Below are 13,518 nucleotides of genomic sequence, written 5' to 3'. Positions count from 1 at the left end.
TACATCTGCTAATCCGGGGTGAACAATGAACAATTGTACACCTCCGAATACAAGATATTTTGAGGACAAACTCAGATTCCGCAAAAATCATTCGCATTATCGGGATACGATGCAGCAAGAGACTATTACAGAATTCTTTTACCGTGCGGTAAACAGAAAGATGAGAGTCGAATAGATATCTCTGTTTAAAAATTCTCGCAATACCGAAGACGATGAATACTAGCGTCTCTCAGCAGTAGATGGTCATTCATGTATGCGAGAATCCCCGTTAATCAGAGACTTTAAGTCCGTAATTGTTGGGCAGAGATACGGTTGTTATTCAATCAAAGCAGGTGAGAAAGACATAAACAACCGTCTATCTCAAAGCGGCAGCTGATACTGAAATGCCTCGGGCAATTCAATACGCAGTAGCTGTCGCTGACTCGTCATCCTGAGTTGCCAAGTAATCCTTTCCACGAAGGAATGCGTCCGGCTAGAACCACCGAGCATAAAAAGATATGCTCGAGCAATTATATTTAAGCGAAACGAATTTCGGTAAATATAAAAGCTTAAATGGTGGTTGTTGTGGACAACACCATAAGTATATAAAATTGAAACCTGGAAACTCCTGAGGTTGCAGGCAACCCGGGTTGCAGTTCAATTAGAATACTTTTCGTCTAAGTCGCAATCCGTAGAATAACCAGGATATGCGCCTACCCCTCGGACCATTCAACTGCTTAGCAGAATCATGTCGCGAGGTTAATATACGTAGTATATTTGTAGGATTCGAACAACGATCTCCATCCTAAATTCTTTCCTTCAAGAAAACAAAATAAGGATTGGAGATCGACCACCTTCGTTCTCTATTAAAGAGAGTGAAGGAGAAGTCTTCCTCGAAGGAAAGCTTCAATGGTGAACAGAATACTAAGACGATAGTTCCAGCCAAACTGGATATTCCCGTCCGTTCTTCTCTATTCCATGTTGGTCGCCTACTGTGAGATAGTCTTCTTTCAGCAGCAGTCTTCTTCCTAATGCTAGAAATTCAGGAATTCGAGCATAGGCGAGGTTCCCGATTATCGTGTAACATATCGGGGATTCTCGTCTCGCTCACTTTGGACCGTGGTCTCGCCTAAGTGTTTGGAGATCGTAAGAAACTCTAACACTCTGAATGCGCTAGAAATTCCGTAGAATTCTAAGCAGTCTGCGAAACCCCCCACCGAATTCGTCAAACGATATCGGCTGGTGGTCCTCTCGATTCCCGTAGAAATCGAGAATGGGGCAGGATCCCTCCTCAACGACCGGGGCTTACGTCAGGTAGGAACCGAAGGTCCCCCCTGGTAGCGCAGTCCCCAACGTGGGATCCTACAGAGAAATCTCTGTAGGATCCTTCCCCTTTCCCTCGTAGCCGTAAGGAGAGAGGGAATGGGGGAGGAATTGGATACTCGCTCGCCTTCCCAGTGGAACTAGCAGTTGGAGAAGAGTAGGAGCAGCCATCGCCTTGCGGCGATGGCCTCTCAGAGTCTGGGAAAACGTATCGTCAGGGGAAAACGTTTTCCCCGAGGAGGGTTACGAACTCTCACTGTAGGTAAGGGTCTGCCGCCACTGTGAACGTCGTCTGGGTGGGGCTGATCGACACCTGACAGGAGAGAGCCGATACCGTCCTCCGACTCATTCCAGTCCTCGTCGAGGTCGAAACCTCTCAGGAGTATTTAAATACGGTGTCCGAAGACACGTAGAAACGCCGCTGTCGCAGTAGAGGAGGTGGAAGTAGCTTGATCGACCGGCCAGAACTGAGAGAGCCTTCTTGTCCGGAGACGAGAGACTCTGGTTCAAGACAGAATCGGCAAGCTCCGATCGCGGCATACCCACCGTCGGTTTGGGTTCCCTCTCGGGCCCCAAAACGACTCGAGCAGAGACATGGGCTCTGCTGGTGAGAGCGGCGATCCTTCCCCCCGGTCGTTGTGCTGACGAATCAGTGCAATAACCTGGGTTAAAGTTACTCCTGAATCTCGGAAGTTACAGCGTCTTGAGGAGTAGGACCGTCCAGTCCCTCAACAAGAGCAGCTTTCCAGGACCCTCATCCTTCAGAAGAAGGACCAGCAACAGATCCCTGACGGTTGCCTCCAATCACTTGCGCGTACGTCCTGGTTGGTCCTAAGACCAACCTGGCACGTGCGGCGTCGTGACGGGATCGGTGAGCGCGCATCTCTCACGATCACTCCTATATACCTCGCCTCTTCTGGCGTATGCCGAGGAAGTTGAAGGTATCGGAGAGACAGAACTGACCCTGCTACCCCCTCTCCCCCTGACGGTCGCCCTCCAATCACTTGCGCGTACGTCCTGGTTGGTCCTAAGACCATACGTGGCACGTGCGGCGTCGTGACGGGATCGTGAGCGGCGCACCTCTCACGATCACTCCTAGCTACCTCGCTTCTTCCCGGTGTAGCCCGAGGAAGTTGAAGGTAGTGGAGAGACAGACCTGACGTCTACCCCCCCCGCTCGCTGCAGGACCAGCGTACGTGGGGGCTGCAGCCGATCACCACCCAAAAACCCGCGGTGGGGGATCGATCTGCAGGCCTGGCCGTGCCGCTCACCTGTGGCGAGCGGCTCGACTGAGCACGTCGACCCCGGAGGTCCCGTGCGTCAGACGAGCTGCTGCTGGTCACCGTATTCGCACCGGTCCCTGGGTGGGAGCGGCGGTCAGGTGACCTGCAGAGCTCGCTTTCGCCGTAGAGACCGGTGAGCGTCCTCTGCGGCACGTCAAACCGCTGGTACCAGCCGAGGCTGGTACCGTCGGTCGAGGGGACCTGGGGGGTGGACCCTCTTCCCAGCCTTAAACCGTGGCCGGTCCAGAGACCGTCCACGTCCACCCAAGGAAGGTACCGGCTGGTCGCTGCGAGAGCGGCCGCTGGCCTGGCGAGAGTCCACCTGAGCGGCTCTCGACAGTCTTCTGCTCCGTGCCTCGGTCATGACGCTGAGCGAACTCAGGCGTCTTAACTTTGGCTGCACGGTCACACGAAGGAGATCATACACTCGGAACTTCTCGCGGACGAGAAACCGAGCCGGTTACCTGGCTTAGCAGCAGAGCTGCCAAGACCAGGCGAGGGTGTACCAGCGGTAGCCAGCACACCCTTGGTCCCGTCTTCTTCTTCTTCTCAGAAGGGGAGACGGGCCCCGTTCCCGAAGGAACAGGAGGGACCAGCAGAAGAACCCCCCCCGTCACACCGGAATGTGACGAGCCCTTCGAAGTTCCCGAAGGAGTCTTCTTAGGGGGAATAACAAAACCCGGTTACCAGCTGGTCGCTGCGAGAGCGGCCGCTGGCCTGGCGAGAGTCACCTGAGCGGTTTCTCGCCAGCCTTCTGCTCCGTGCCTTGGTCTTGGCGCCGAGCGAACTCTGGCGCCGAAACTTTGGCTGCACGGTCTCCCGAGGGGAGAGCGTACACTCGGGATCTCCCGGCGAACGAGAGACCGAGCCGGAACCTGGCGTAGCGCATCGCTGCTAGCACCAGGCGAGGAAGTACCAGAGCTAACCGATACTCCTCTGGTCCCAGTCTATCTCTTCCATACGGAAGGGGAGACGGCCCCGCGTCCCGAAGGAGCAGGAGGACCAGCAGAAGGACCCCCCGTCCCCACCGAGGTGGGACGGGCCCTTAGAAGAAGTTCCCGAAGGAGACTTCTTAGGGGGGGGAGGCAGCCTTCTTCTTCTTCGGCTTATGGGGCCTTAGAAGTCGAAGGGAGAGGCAGCAACAGACGAAGACGAAGATGACACCTTCCTCTTCTTCGTCAGCTCAAGCAGGACAGTCGTCAGGTCCTCCATCCAGGCCGGAGTCGGGCCTATTGCCGAAGCAAACACGGCCCGACTGCACCTGTCCGGAAGGACCTGGGACTGGGGAAAGACACACCATGGGCAGGACCAGCATGGACAGGCGCAGGAACCAGGAGCGACAGGAGAACAGCAACCAGCTCAGGAGCGGCAGGAACAGCGGCAGCGGTAAACACAGAAGGGACAGCCAAGCCAGTAGCGGGAACCACATCAGCGACAGGTACGGCAGGCCCAGCCATCGCCTCGTAGAATCATCGGCAGCCAGCGTGGTACTGGCGGCCGGTCCAGGGGCGAGCTGCTGGAACAGCGGAAGTCTGGGGCAGGCAACACGAAGAAAACACAGGCGGCGGCGGCATAACCCCCCCCTCCTCGGTACGGCGGCGACCGGCCCTAGAAGCGGCAGACGGCGTCACCGACACAGCATGGGGAGTATAGACCAGCGGGGGGAAGCAGCATGAAGCGGCCGTGAAGGTTGTAGTGGAGACCACTCCAAGGTCACCGCCCCAGACCTCGCTAGACTTTGCAGCAGATCGTGGATGCTAGTGGCACGCCCTGCAGCCGCAGTGGTCCATACCTGTCCAAGGTCGTCTCCCACGGATATGTAGCACCTGCGGTAGCACAACAGATTAGTAAGAGGGGTTCCCTCACGCACGGGGGGGGAGACATGCCCCACCCCGAACGGAAGGAAGACCCCAAAAACAAAATACGAGGAAGCTGAGCGGGGGGCAGGAAAGAAGACGAAGAATCGGATACCAAGGGAGTCGCGGGAGAGCTTTCCGACGACTTCCTGGCAGACCTTCGCTTCCCCTACCCCCGCACAGCAGTGAAAAGTAATATGAAAATGAAACAGAATACTGCACTTGCGATTCACTTCATAGAACTTAAAGAGGGAAAAATCAATTCCCGGTAAGAGCGGAAACTTGATCCATAATAATATGATGCTATCATAAATATATATGAAAATGAACAATACTGCACTTGCTATTTTCACTTTCACAGCAATAAATCGTAAGGATTAATTCCCGGGTAAGAGCGGAAATTGATCCAAAATTAAATTTGATGCAATTAATAAATGAAAATGAAAGAAAACTGCATTGCGAATCCACTTTCATTGCATTCTATTCATACAAAATAAGAGGCTCTTGCCGAGCGCAATCAAGCTCTCGGCAACGAACGCACAGGGCAAAAATATAATGAAAAAGAGTACTTACATCTTTCAATTACACACTTTCGCCCAAAATACATGACTCGGCGCGAGTGCGCCCGCCCTCGGCACCGAGACATAATTCAAGGTTCAATTCATGAAAAGAGCGGAAAATCGCCGTCTCTACGGCGATAGCTCCATGTTTGATTCATAATTAAGTAATGAAAATGAAAACAGTGTACTTACAGTTTCATTTTCAAGTCAAACCAACCATTAGTAGAAAACACAATATAAACAAAGCATACGACGATGAAGCGGGCAGAGAGCGATGATGAACACGTCCTTCACACCCGCGGCCGAAAGCAAAAAGTGGTTCTTCACCTCTCGGGCGCGCGGGGCGCGCGCACGATCGGACAAGCAGTTAACTACCGTTCTCCCTTGTTCGAAGCTTACGACCGTCCAGCTGCCGCTAGTTACCTTCCTATTGTTAAAGGACCGAGGGTTTGTTATTACGTATCGGAACAAGGAGCATTTACAGCATATTTCAGATGGATCGGGTAATGATCACTTCCATTCAAATCTTCATTAACAGACCAGTTAAAGTCAAGGTGGATATTTGTTGAGGAAATACTAAGGTCCAGTGCAGAGAGATGATTATTATGAATGCTGTGGAAGGTCATTGACCCATTATTATATAGGGCGACATCATTCGTGTCGATAAGGTCCTCGATTATTTTCCCTTTGCTGTCTAAACACCGACTTCCCCAAAGGGGGGGTTGTGGGCATTAAAATCTCCTAATAAGAGAAAAGGAGTGGGAAGTTGGTTAATCAAGGACTGAATATCTCCAATGTTAAAAGAAAGATCTGGTGGGAGTTATAATGAACAAACAGTTATCCTTGTCTAATATGACTGAGACAGCAACAGCTTGTAGAGTTGTATTTAATTGTATTGTGGAGTGCTGCAGAGATTTATTAACAACAATTGCAGCACCTCCATGGGCACGATCACCAATTGGGGGAAAAGTTAAAAAAAAAATAGCATAATCAAGTCCAGGATTATAAGGGAGAGTTACCTAACATAGTCTCCTGCAGGCATACAATCCTGGATTGAATTCATGCATTAAAACTTTAAAGTCTTCTGTCCAGGCTCTGAGACCCTTACAGTTCCACTGAAGGACATCGAACGTGAATGTTAAGGTGGTAATGTACTACTTCCCACTCTTTGGAGGGGAAAGTACTGATCCTAGGTTTGGAGAGGAAAATTCTCCTTAGTAAGAGATTGTTTTTCTTGATCCCTTTCATCTTTATCAGAGATTAGGGTTCTTTGCCGACAAACAGCTTTCTGAATTCGAGGCTGATGCTCAGGATTTTTACTATGATTAGGTGCATCACTACTGCCTATTAGGTCTTGGGGCGGCAAGACTGATGAGACTCGCATGTCTTTGAACTGGATCTGCTTTCGGAACTATCTTCCTTGGCGGAGAGATCTCTTCCAGAACACTGTACCATTTGAAGTTTTATGATAAAACTTTCATTATTCGGGGTGGATGTGTTTCATTATACGCTTCCTGGTGGCGCAGCTTTAGTTTTTATCATGTTTCTTAGTAACTGTGATAATTGATGGATCCGAGCTAGATCTCTCTAGTTTGGACCACTCCTTTGGTTGTTTCTTTGGTGATGATATTATTTGTGACGTTTGCAAACTTTGCTTAGGTGCTGAATTTGCAACCGTTACATTTGTAATCAACGTGAGAGGATAAATTGTCCATGCTTTTGGAAGAACAAAAATTTTTAGTATTGGCTTCAAAGCACTTGCTGACATAAGTTTCCGATTATTATTTCCTGTGCAAGGGAAAAGAAACAGGTTTCCGCTGGTTACTGTTAGATTCTATTACTGTGACCTCTCATTGCTAGAACTCTTCATCACCTTTATTACAGAAGCATAGGTAGAGTTGGCACTCTTGTTAGCCCCCATTATTTCCACACGCTTTGCTGCACTGATGCTGAGATGTTCATTATCAGCCACTGCCAACCAAATCTTGCTCAAACTTGTATCTGGAGGCAAGTCCTACTGTTTGGAGAATGATCACCCTTGCACTGGAAACAATAACGGCTGCTTCGCCACTTGTCCAAATTGTCATGCTCAGCAGAGCACACAGAAACATCTCTTATTGTTTCCACATGAGTCTTGAATGTGGCCATATTCGAAACATTTGCGACATTGTTTAGGGTTTCTTTTATATTTTTTTAGACTTGCATCCTCTCATGGCTAACATTGATGGTATCAGGCAAGTAATTGGAGGAGAAAGTTAAAAGCATAGCTGCATCTCCTCCCAATTTTTTTTATTTTTTTACATGAGATACACAAGGAGGGCACCTAGGAGAATCTCCTCCTCATTAAAAACATGCAAGTCTCTTGAATAAACTACCCCTTTCAGCGTGTTAAAGCCTCAATATTTCCACTTTCTGTGCGATGTTTATAGCCTCATATTTCCACTTTCTGGGGGTTTAAACTTTGATAATAAAATAGCTTGCGTCTCATTGCCTGCTTTTATGAGTAAGTTCTTTCTATATCGTCAGATTACCAATAGGAATAGAACCCACCATTTGTTCTCAATACATTCTGCAGCTTTAATGAAATTTTTCCTTCCCTCTTTATAACTGGCAACATGCCATATAGGGGGAGGAAGCGTCCTAGGTATGTTTGCTGGTCCACATTCTTCATTCTTAGGAACAAAAATCGAATGGCTCCATCATTCAAATCCTCACGAACACCTTGGTGCTTAAAAACAGTCATTTAGAATGTGGCCATTTAAATTCGTTTGTGCCTCGCTAGCTTCTTGGGGAGAGGAAAATCTAATGTATGCAGAAAAAGACTGCTTGTCTTTTTCTAGAAGCATCTTAATCCTCTCCACCTTACCAAACTGTTTTGCGACACTATGCAAGCACTCGTAGTCTAACGAAAGGCTTGCATTAGTGCAATAAAGCACTCTATTGTTCATATCAAATCTACCAGTTTTAATAGCACCCTGGTGTCTCGGTGCATGGTTTTCTTTGTGATAGCCGAGCTCATATCCGTGTCCATGCCTGAAGTTGTCGCCAGTGCCGTTAAGTCGTCAGATCCAGGGGAGGGCAAACATTGGTCGATATCCATAGATTCAAATATATTTTGTAGACTGCTTGGTTATATCAAGAAGGTATCGTGGGTCAGTCAGGTATTCAAATTCTCCACCAATGGCACAAGTGAGAGTCGACTCCCAATGGTACCACCCCATACCCTACCCTTACGGGATAGCACCAATACGCTTGCAGTGGGCCCAGGTATAGCCTATCCACCTGCTGGGAGTTCTGCCCCCCTCCCCCACTAATGGGGGACCGACTCCCCACTCCAAAACCGTATTGGTGGGCTTCTCCGGACAAAAGCCAGGAGTCCCATCCCAAACACCAGCCCCCCCTGGATTCCGATGGGCTGATTTTGGAGATGGTTTCCGCCCTCAAGGTTAGCAATGGGAGGGTCCCATCACTACCTCTTGGGTCCAAACCATATCAGGTGGCGACTCAACCACCACAACTCCCACAATTAGCTTCGAATGCAAACCCCTTCCAAAACACGATCCCTTCTCAGACTCACCTAGCAGTAAAATTTAACAAAAGTGGAAAATTCCACATAATTAATCCGAAATGTTAATAAAAATATTACATGAAGGAGAAGGATTGTAGTAAGAATGAAAAATTGCAGAAGAAGGAAAAGTTCTGACTAATTTAGTTGGATCAGCAGCTGGGCCCCAAGGACCACTGAGAAAACAACCCCACCAGGCATCATAGCCCAACTGCTGGTCCCTAAGCCCCCTACCCATGCCAAGGGGTCAGCAACTAGGGGGTTTCTAACTTTGGAGAAGATACTTAGGGTAAAAAACCGTAGGGTCCAGAGTGGACCATGTTCGATCAGCTTGGACAATCCCAAAAAAAGTACATTATAACGCCTCCTGACATCGGAGATGGGCATCAGTCGCGACTTCTTGTTGGTGAGAAACTGAGCTAAAGACCTCTACTCTCCTTTCGAAGTAAGTATTTTCTCCAAAGTTAGAAATTAAGGCCAAATTTTAAGATTTAAACAGAAGGTACTGAAAACGGTCTCAAACGTAGTGCAAATCTCACCAAAACGCGTTCAACATTTTTACTTACAACTTGAGGTATTTAGAAGATTGATGCCATCTCGATGTTTACGGAGTCGCTTGTGTCAATAAACTAACCATTTCCTGTGATAAATCTGCACACCACTTGTACCCACAGACGCTGGGGCACTTTCATCACAACAATCGGAAAACTTTTCCTCACTGAGTAAACAACCGTTTTGTAGAAGACGACGACGAAGAGTGCACTTCAATAATTTTTTAAATAAATAGTAAAACCTCAATATTTTACATATTTATGATGATTAATTTGAAAATATTCGTTATTGAAAAAGTAACTCGATTCTGACTCAAATTTAAGTAATTATTTTTTGGAATTAGAACGTTCTTTTAAGTCCTGTATTATGACGTCACGACATCTAGACTTTCGTACCTATTGTAAATAATTGCTTTACTCAACTTTCTTGCAGAACAGTTTACCAGTTATTCATGCAGATTATCAGCTCTTCATGTAATTGGTATAATCGTAATGCGCATATATATCTTTATTATTTACTTTTTGGATATATGAAGATGTTTTACTGCCGGATTATCGCCGTAGTGTGACGCAATTGTTCTCGGTCCCTGCGCCTCTGTTTTCGCACCCTAAGAAATTATGGGGCCGAATTTGCAATGACCAGAAAGTCGTTAAAAGAGGAAAGTTACCATTGAGGGGCATATGTTTTGATTGAGAAAAATACAAATTTTTATTCAATAGCTAGCTTGTAAAAAAAATATACTTAATTACAAAAAACTTGATTGACAACTAAGCAGCATACCTACTATGGGTTTCAGAGACAGTGCAAGCACTTTTTGTTTTTGGGCAATACCTATTTCTGTAACGAACACTCATCAGAACGAGATTTTGCTATAGTGCATTACACCCAGTGCCGTAATTTATAAGGGTATCGTGAATCACTAATCGTAAAGAATAACGACACTTGTCCTTGTACCACGAGACAAAAACTCCATTATGCAGAAATGGATACAAACACGCGTATAAAGCTCCACCTACCCCCCCCCCCCTCCACCCCCCCCCCCCCTCCGCCACCCCTTTCCTTCGTTCCTTGGCCTCTCTCTCTCTCTCTCTCCTCGACTCTCTCGTTTCTCGCTCTCGCCTCTCTCTCTCTCTCTCTCTACCTCTCTCTCTGTTGACATTCGGTATGTGTTGACCCTCCAAACTGGGTATAAGACTACACACAAAACGTTGAAATTGGTGAAATTAAGCTATGTATTGGAAGTATATATACATAAATATTAAAGCAATTTTATCAATATTGCATTACTATGACAACTAGAATTCATGGAACGAGTTTATAATAAGAGAAACGGCGTATGTGTGAAGCCTCCACTAATGTGGCAACGATGATTTTGCCATTCTTAGCATGCAAACATTAAAGGTTACATTCATTTCTGGCATACGATTATTAAAGAATTCAAAATAAGTACTAATAAAGACTGAAATCATGAAAAGTGCTAGCAAAACAAAAAAGCAAAAAAAAAATGTATATTAATTCACTTATCCGTTAGTCGTTCCTCTATGCACTTATCCGTAGTCGTTCCTCTATGCACTTATCCGTAGTCGTTCCTCTATGGTTTTCCGGGCAGCCAGATGTACGAAAACGTTAGAAACATTTGATTGTATCTACTTTAGTATATCTGTAAATTTTTTAACGGGGTAATTTGGTTGCAAAAAAGGGATAATATTACATGAATTAAAAAAAAATTTTTAAAATAAAGTAAATTTAAACTAAATAACGAGTAAAGTAAACAATTTAGGGAATAAAACTTTGCAGTTTTGTCGTCTGCTGTTCGTAACTGTGTTTGTGGCGCGCTCGCTTAAGAACCAGGAACAGCAACGGGTTTAAAGTGCAATGTGGAGTGAATTGAGACCAAAATGTGTATAATAACAATCAAATAAGCACTGTGGAGTTTCAGTTGTGATGGCAGTAAGGATAAAACCACCGATTACAAGGTAAGAATGAATTCAGTTCAAACATGACCCCGGGAATAAAAAGTTTCATACTTTCAGTAAATAATGGCAACAAAATGTTGTTTTATTGTGCTGATTACAACTGCAATCTTAAGTAAGATCAATAAACGTTACATACATACGCTAACATTGTTCAAATGATTGCTGGGAAGGCTGGGAAAGATGATTTTCGTCACTGATAAAAAACTGTACATCCCACGGTAGCTGCCATATTGGATTTCAAAACTGCCTTGAAAAAATATTTTACAAAGAGCATCACATGCTTATTTTAGTTTGTATGGGGCTTTCATATATCACATTATGTTGACGAAACTTCAATCTTTTGAATGGCATGCTTGGAGTTGTAATTGTATTCTTGTTTCACCATTTAAATATCGAGTGAATAAGACCTGAAAACCGTGATAAGGGTTGGTAGTTCGCTGGTTTTTTTCCCCCTACTTCAAAGGATGTAGAGGTCCTCAAGCTGTTGCTCTCACTACTGATAACTCGTGACTGGTGCCCATCTCCAGTGTCAGGACGTGTTAAAAGTACTTTTTTGGAGGATGAATCCACATGCGGTGAAAACTGAATCAGCTAGTCCAGTCGGTTGTTTCCCCTATAGGTATGTCACCACTTGGTCATTTACCCTAATAGCTACTTAGAAATACCCAAATGCTGTACCTTCAGGAGCATGTTAGGTAAGAAAGGTAGGACCAAGTATTCATATCTACGGCTAGGCAAGGAAGTTTAGGTTAGGTCTATACTAATGTAAGCAATAGTATACTTAATTTAAACAAAAACTAGGCTATACCCCAATTTTGGCAATTAGCCTATCATCAACGTCATAGATTAACCTTTTAAATGAATGGTTTACCTTCATACTGATTAGTACCTACCTAGCTACCACCACATCTTCCAACACTGAAATTACCGCACCGCATGACCAGACCTATAGCTGGTTCACTTAAGGTAGATTCGTGGATGAGCCCTATGTTTAAGAGACGTTTGTTTGGCGGTCGCTGATTGGCTGGTACTGGGAAGCAGGCAGCTCCCTGCCAATCAGCGGCCGCCAAACAAACGTCTCGTTGGCATAGGATTCACCCAAGAATCTACCTTAAGTGAACCGGCTATAGGTAGGTACGACCTACCTATTATTAGCTACTTCGGAGCACTTACAGATTAGCGGGCCCACTCGACCGCCGACCGAAATCGGCGGAAGAACACCAAAACCAATATGGCGGCGATACCAAAACAACAACAAACAAAGTAGGGAGCTACTACATATCCGCGACGATCGATTTATGTGTGCTGTCAGTAAGGCCGTGGCGGAACGGCGCTTCGCGCCTTATCCGCATATTTAAAGATTCTTGGCAGGCACGGCATGTTCTGGCAAGAGGTAATGTTGCGCTGCGCGCGCTAACCACAGGGGTTACAGTAAGGCTACTTACCGTGGCGGATGGATTTGGGTGTCGCGATACCAAAACAACAACAAACAAAGTAGGGAGCAACTGGCCCGGTAAAGTGTAAACAACCCGCTACTTCCCTTAAAAGACCTTAAAAAAACGGGACTAAAGTAGCCTAGTAGCTACTATAAACCATCCAGACCTAGTTAGACATAGGCTAACCTAACATCTGACTGCGTACTTAACCTGACCGTGACCCATACTCTGCATGCTACCCGACTATGGCTAATTTAGGCGCAATATATTTTAGGCCTAGCTATTGGTACTACCTACCTATTAGGTAGCTAGCTAGGCCTAGTAGATCCGTTACCCAAAGTTACCTTGTAGGTAGTAGCTTAAGAATTTTGTCTGGCCGAGCATATATAATTCATTATGCATTAAATACTATATGTTAAAATAATAATGCTAAACATTTATTATTACTTACCTTTGCTATGAGTTTAGGCTTGCTGACCTACTGCTACTACCTACAACCTAGCTAGGTAATGGTCTTGGTTAGGAAACACATTGGTCAACTTCTCTATGTTCTACAGACAATCAGATTCGGACTAGTTTATATGTTTATCACCATGTTCGCGAATCAAAGCGGCAGCAACTCCTTTTATATGACACTGAACAAAGGAAGGCGATAGATAAACACAATGAGAAGGAAACAGGAAGCACAACCAACACCACACACGGTACGAAGTCGTAAAACGAAAAGCAGAATAGCAACTACGGAGTACGGAGTACGGATTCTACGATGGACCTTATGACCTTAAGATACAACTGAGAAACTATCGTCGTAGGCTTTGTAGCTATACGTCTCTATGACGTAATAAAAATGGCAATAATATATCATAAATTATTACGTACTTATTACTTATATATATATATATATATATATATATATATATATATATATATATATATATATTTATATATATATGTGTGTGTGTGTGTGTGTGTGTGTGTGTGTGTGTGT

The 13,518-nt window shown here is 45.7% G+C and overlaps 1 long non-coding RNA gene across 1 annotated transcript in view; it reads right to left on the bottom strand.

The window, feature by feature from the left end:
• The window catches only part of LOC135220291 (uncharacterized), a 498,885-nt gene extending 485,596 nt beyond the window's left edge, over nt 1-13,289 (bottom strand). The window contains exon 1 of the long non-coding RNA XR_010315639.1: nt 12,982-13,289. This is a non-coding gene — a long non-coding RNA (uncharacterized LOC135220291). The remainder of the gene's footprint in view (nt 1-12,981) is intronic.
• Between the last annotated feature and the right edge of the window lie 229 nt (nt 13,290-13,518).

The sequence above is a fragment of the Macrobrachium nipponense genome, chromosome 1 (genome assembly GCF_015104395.2).
Source record: "Macrobrachium nipponense isolate FS-2020 chromosome 1, ASM1510439v2, whole genome shotgun sequence".
Classification (NCBI taxonomy): domain Eukaryota; kingdom Metazoa; phylum Arthropoda; class Malacostraca; order Decapoda; family Palaemonidae; genus Macrobrachium; species Macrobrachium nipponense.
The sequence above is the reverse complement of the archived record's forward strand: the minus strand, read 5'-3'. Positions and strand labels throughout refer to the sequence as shown.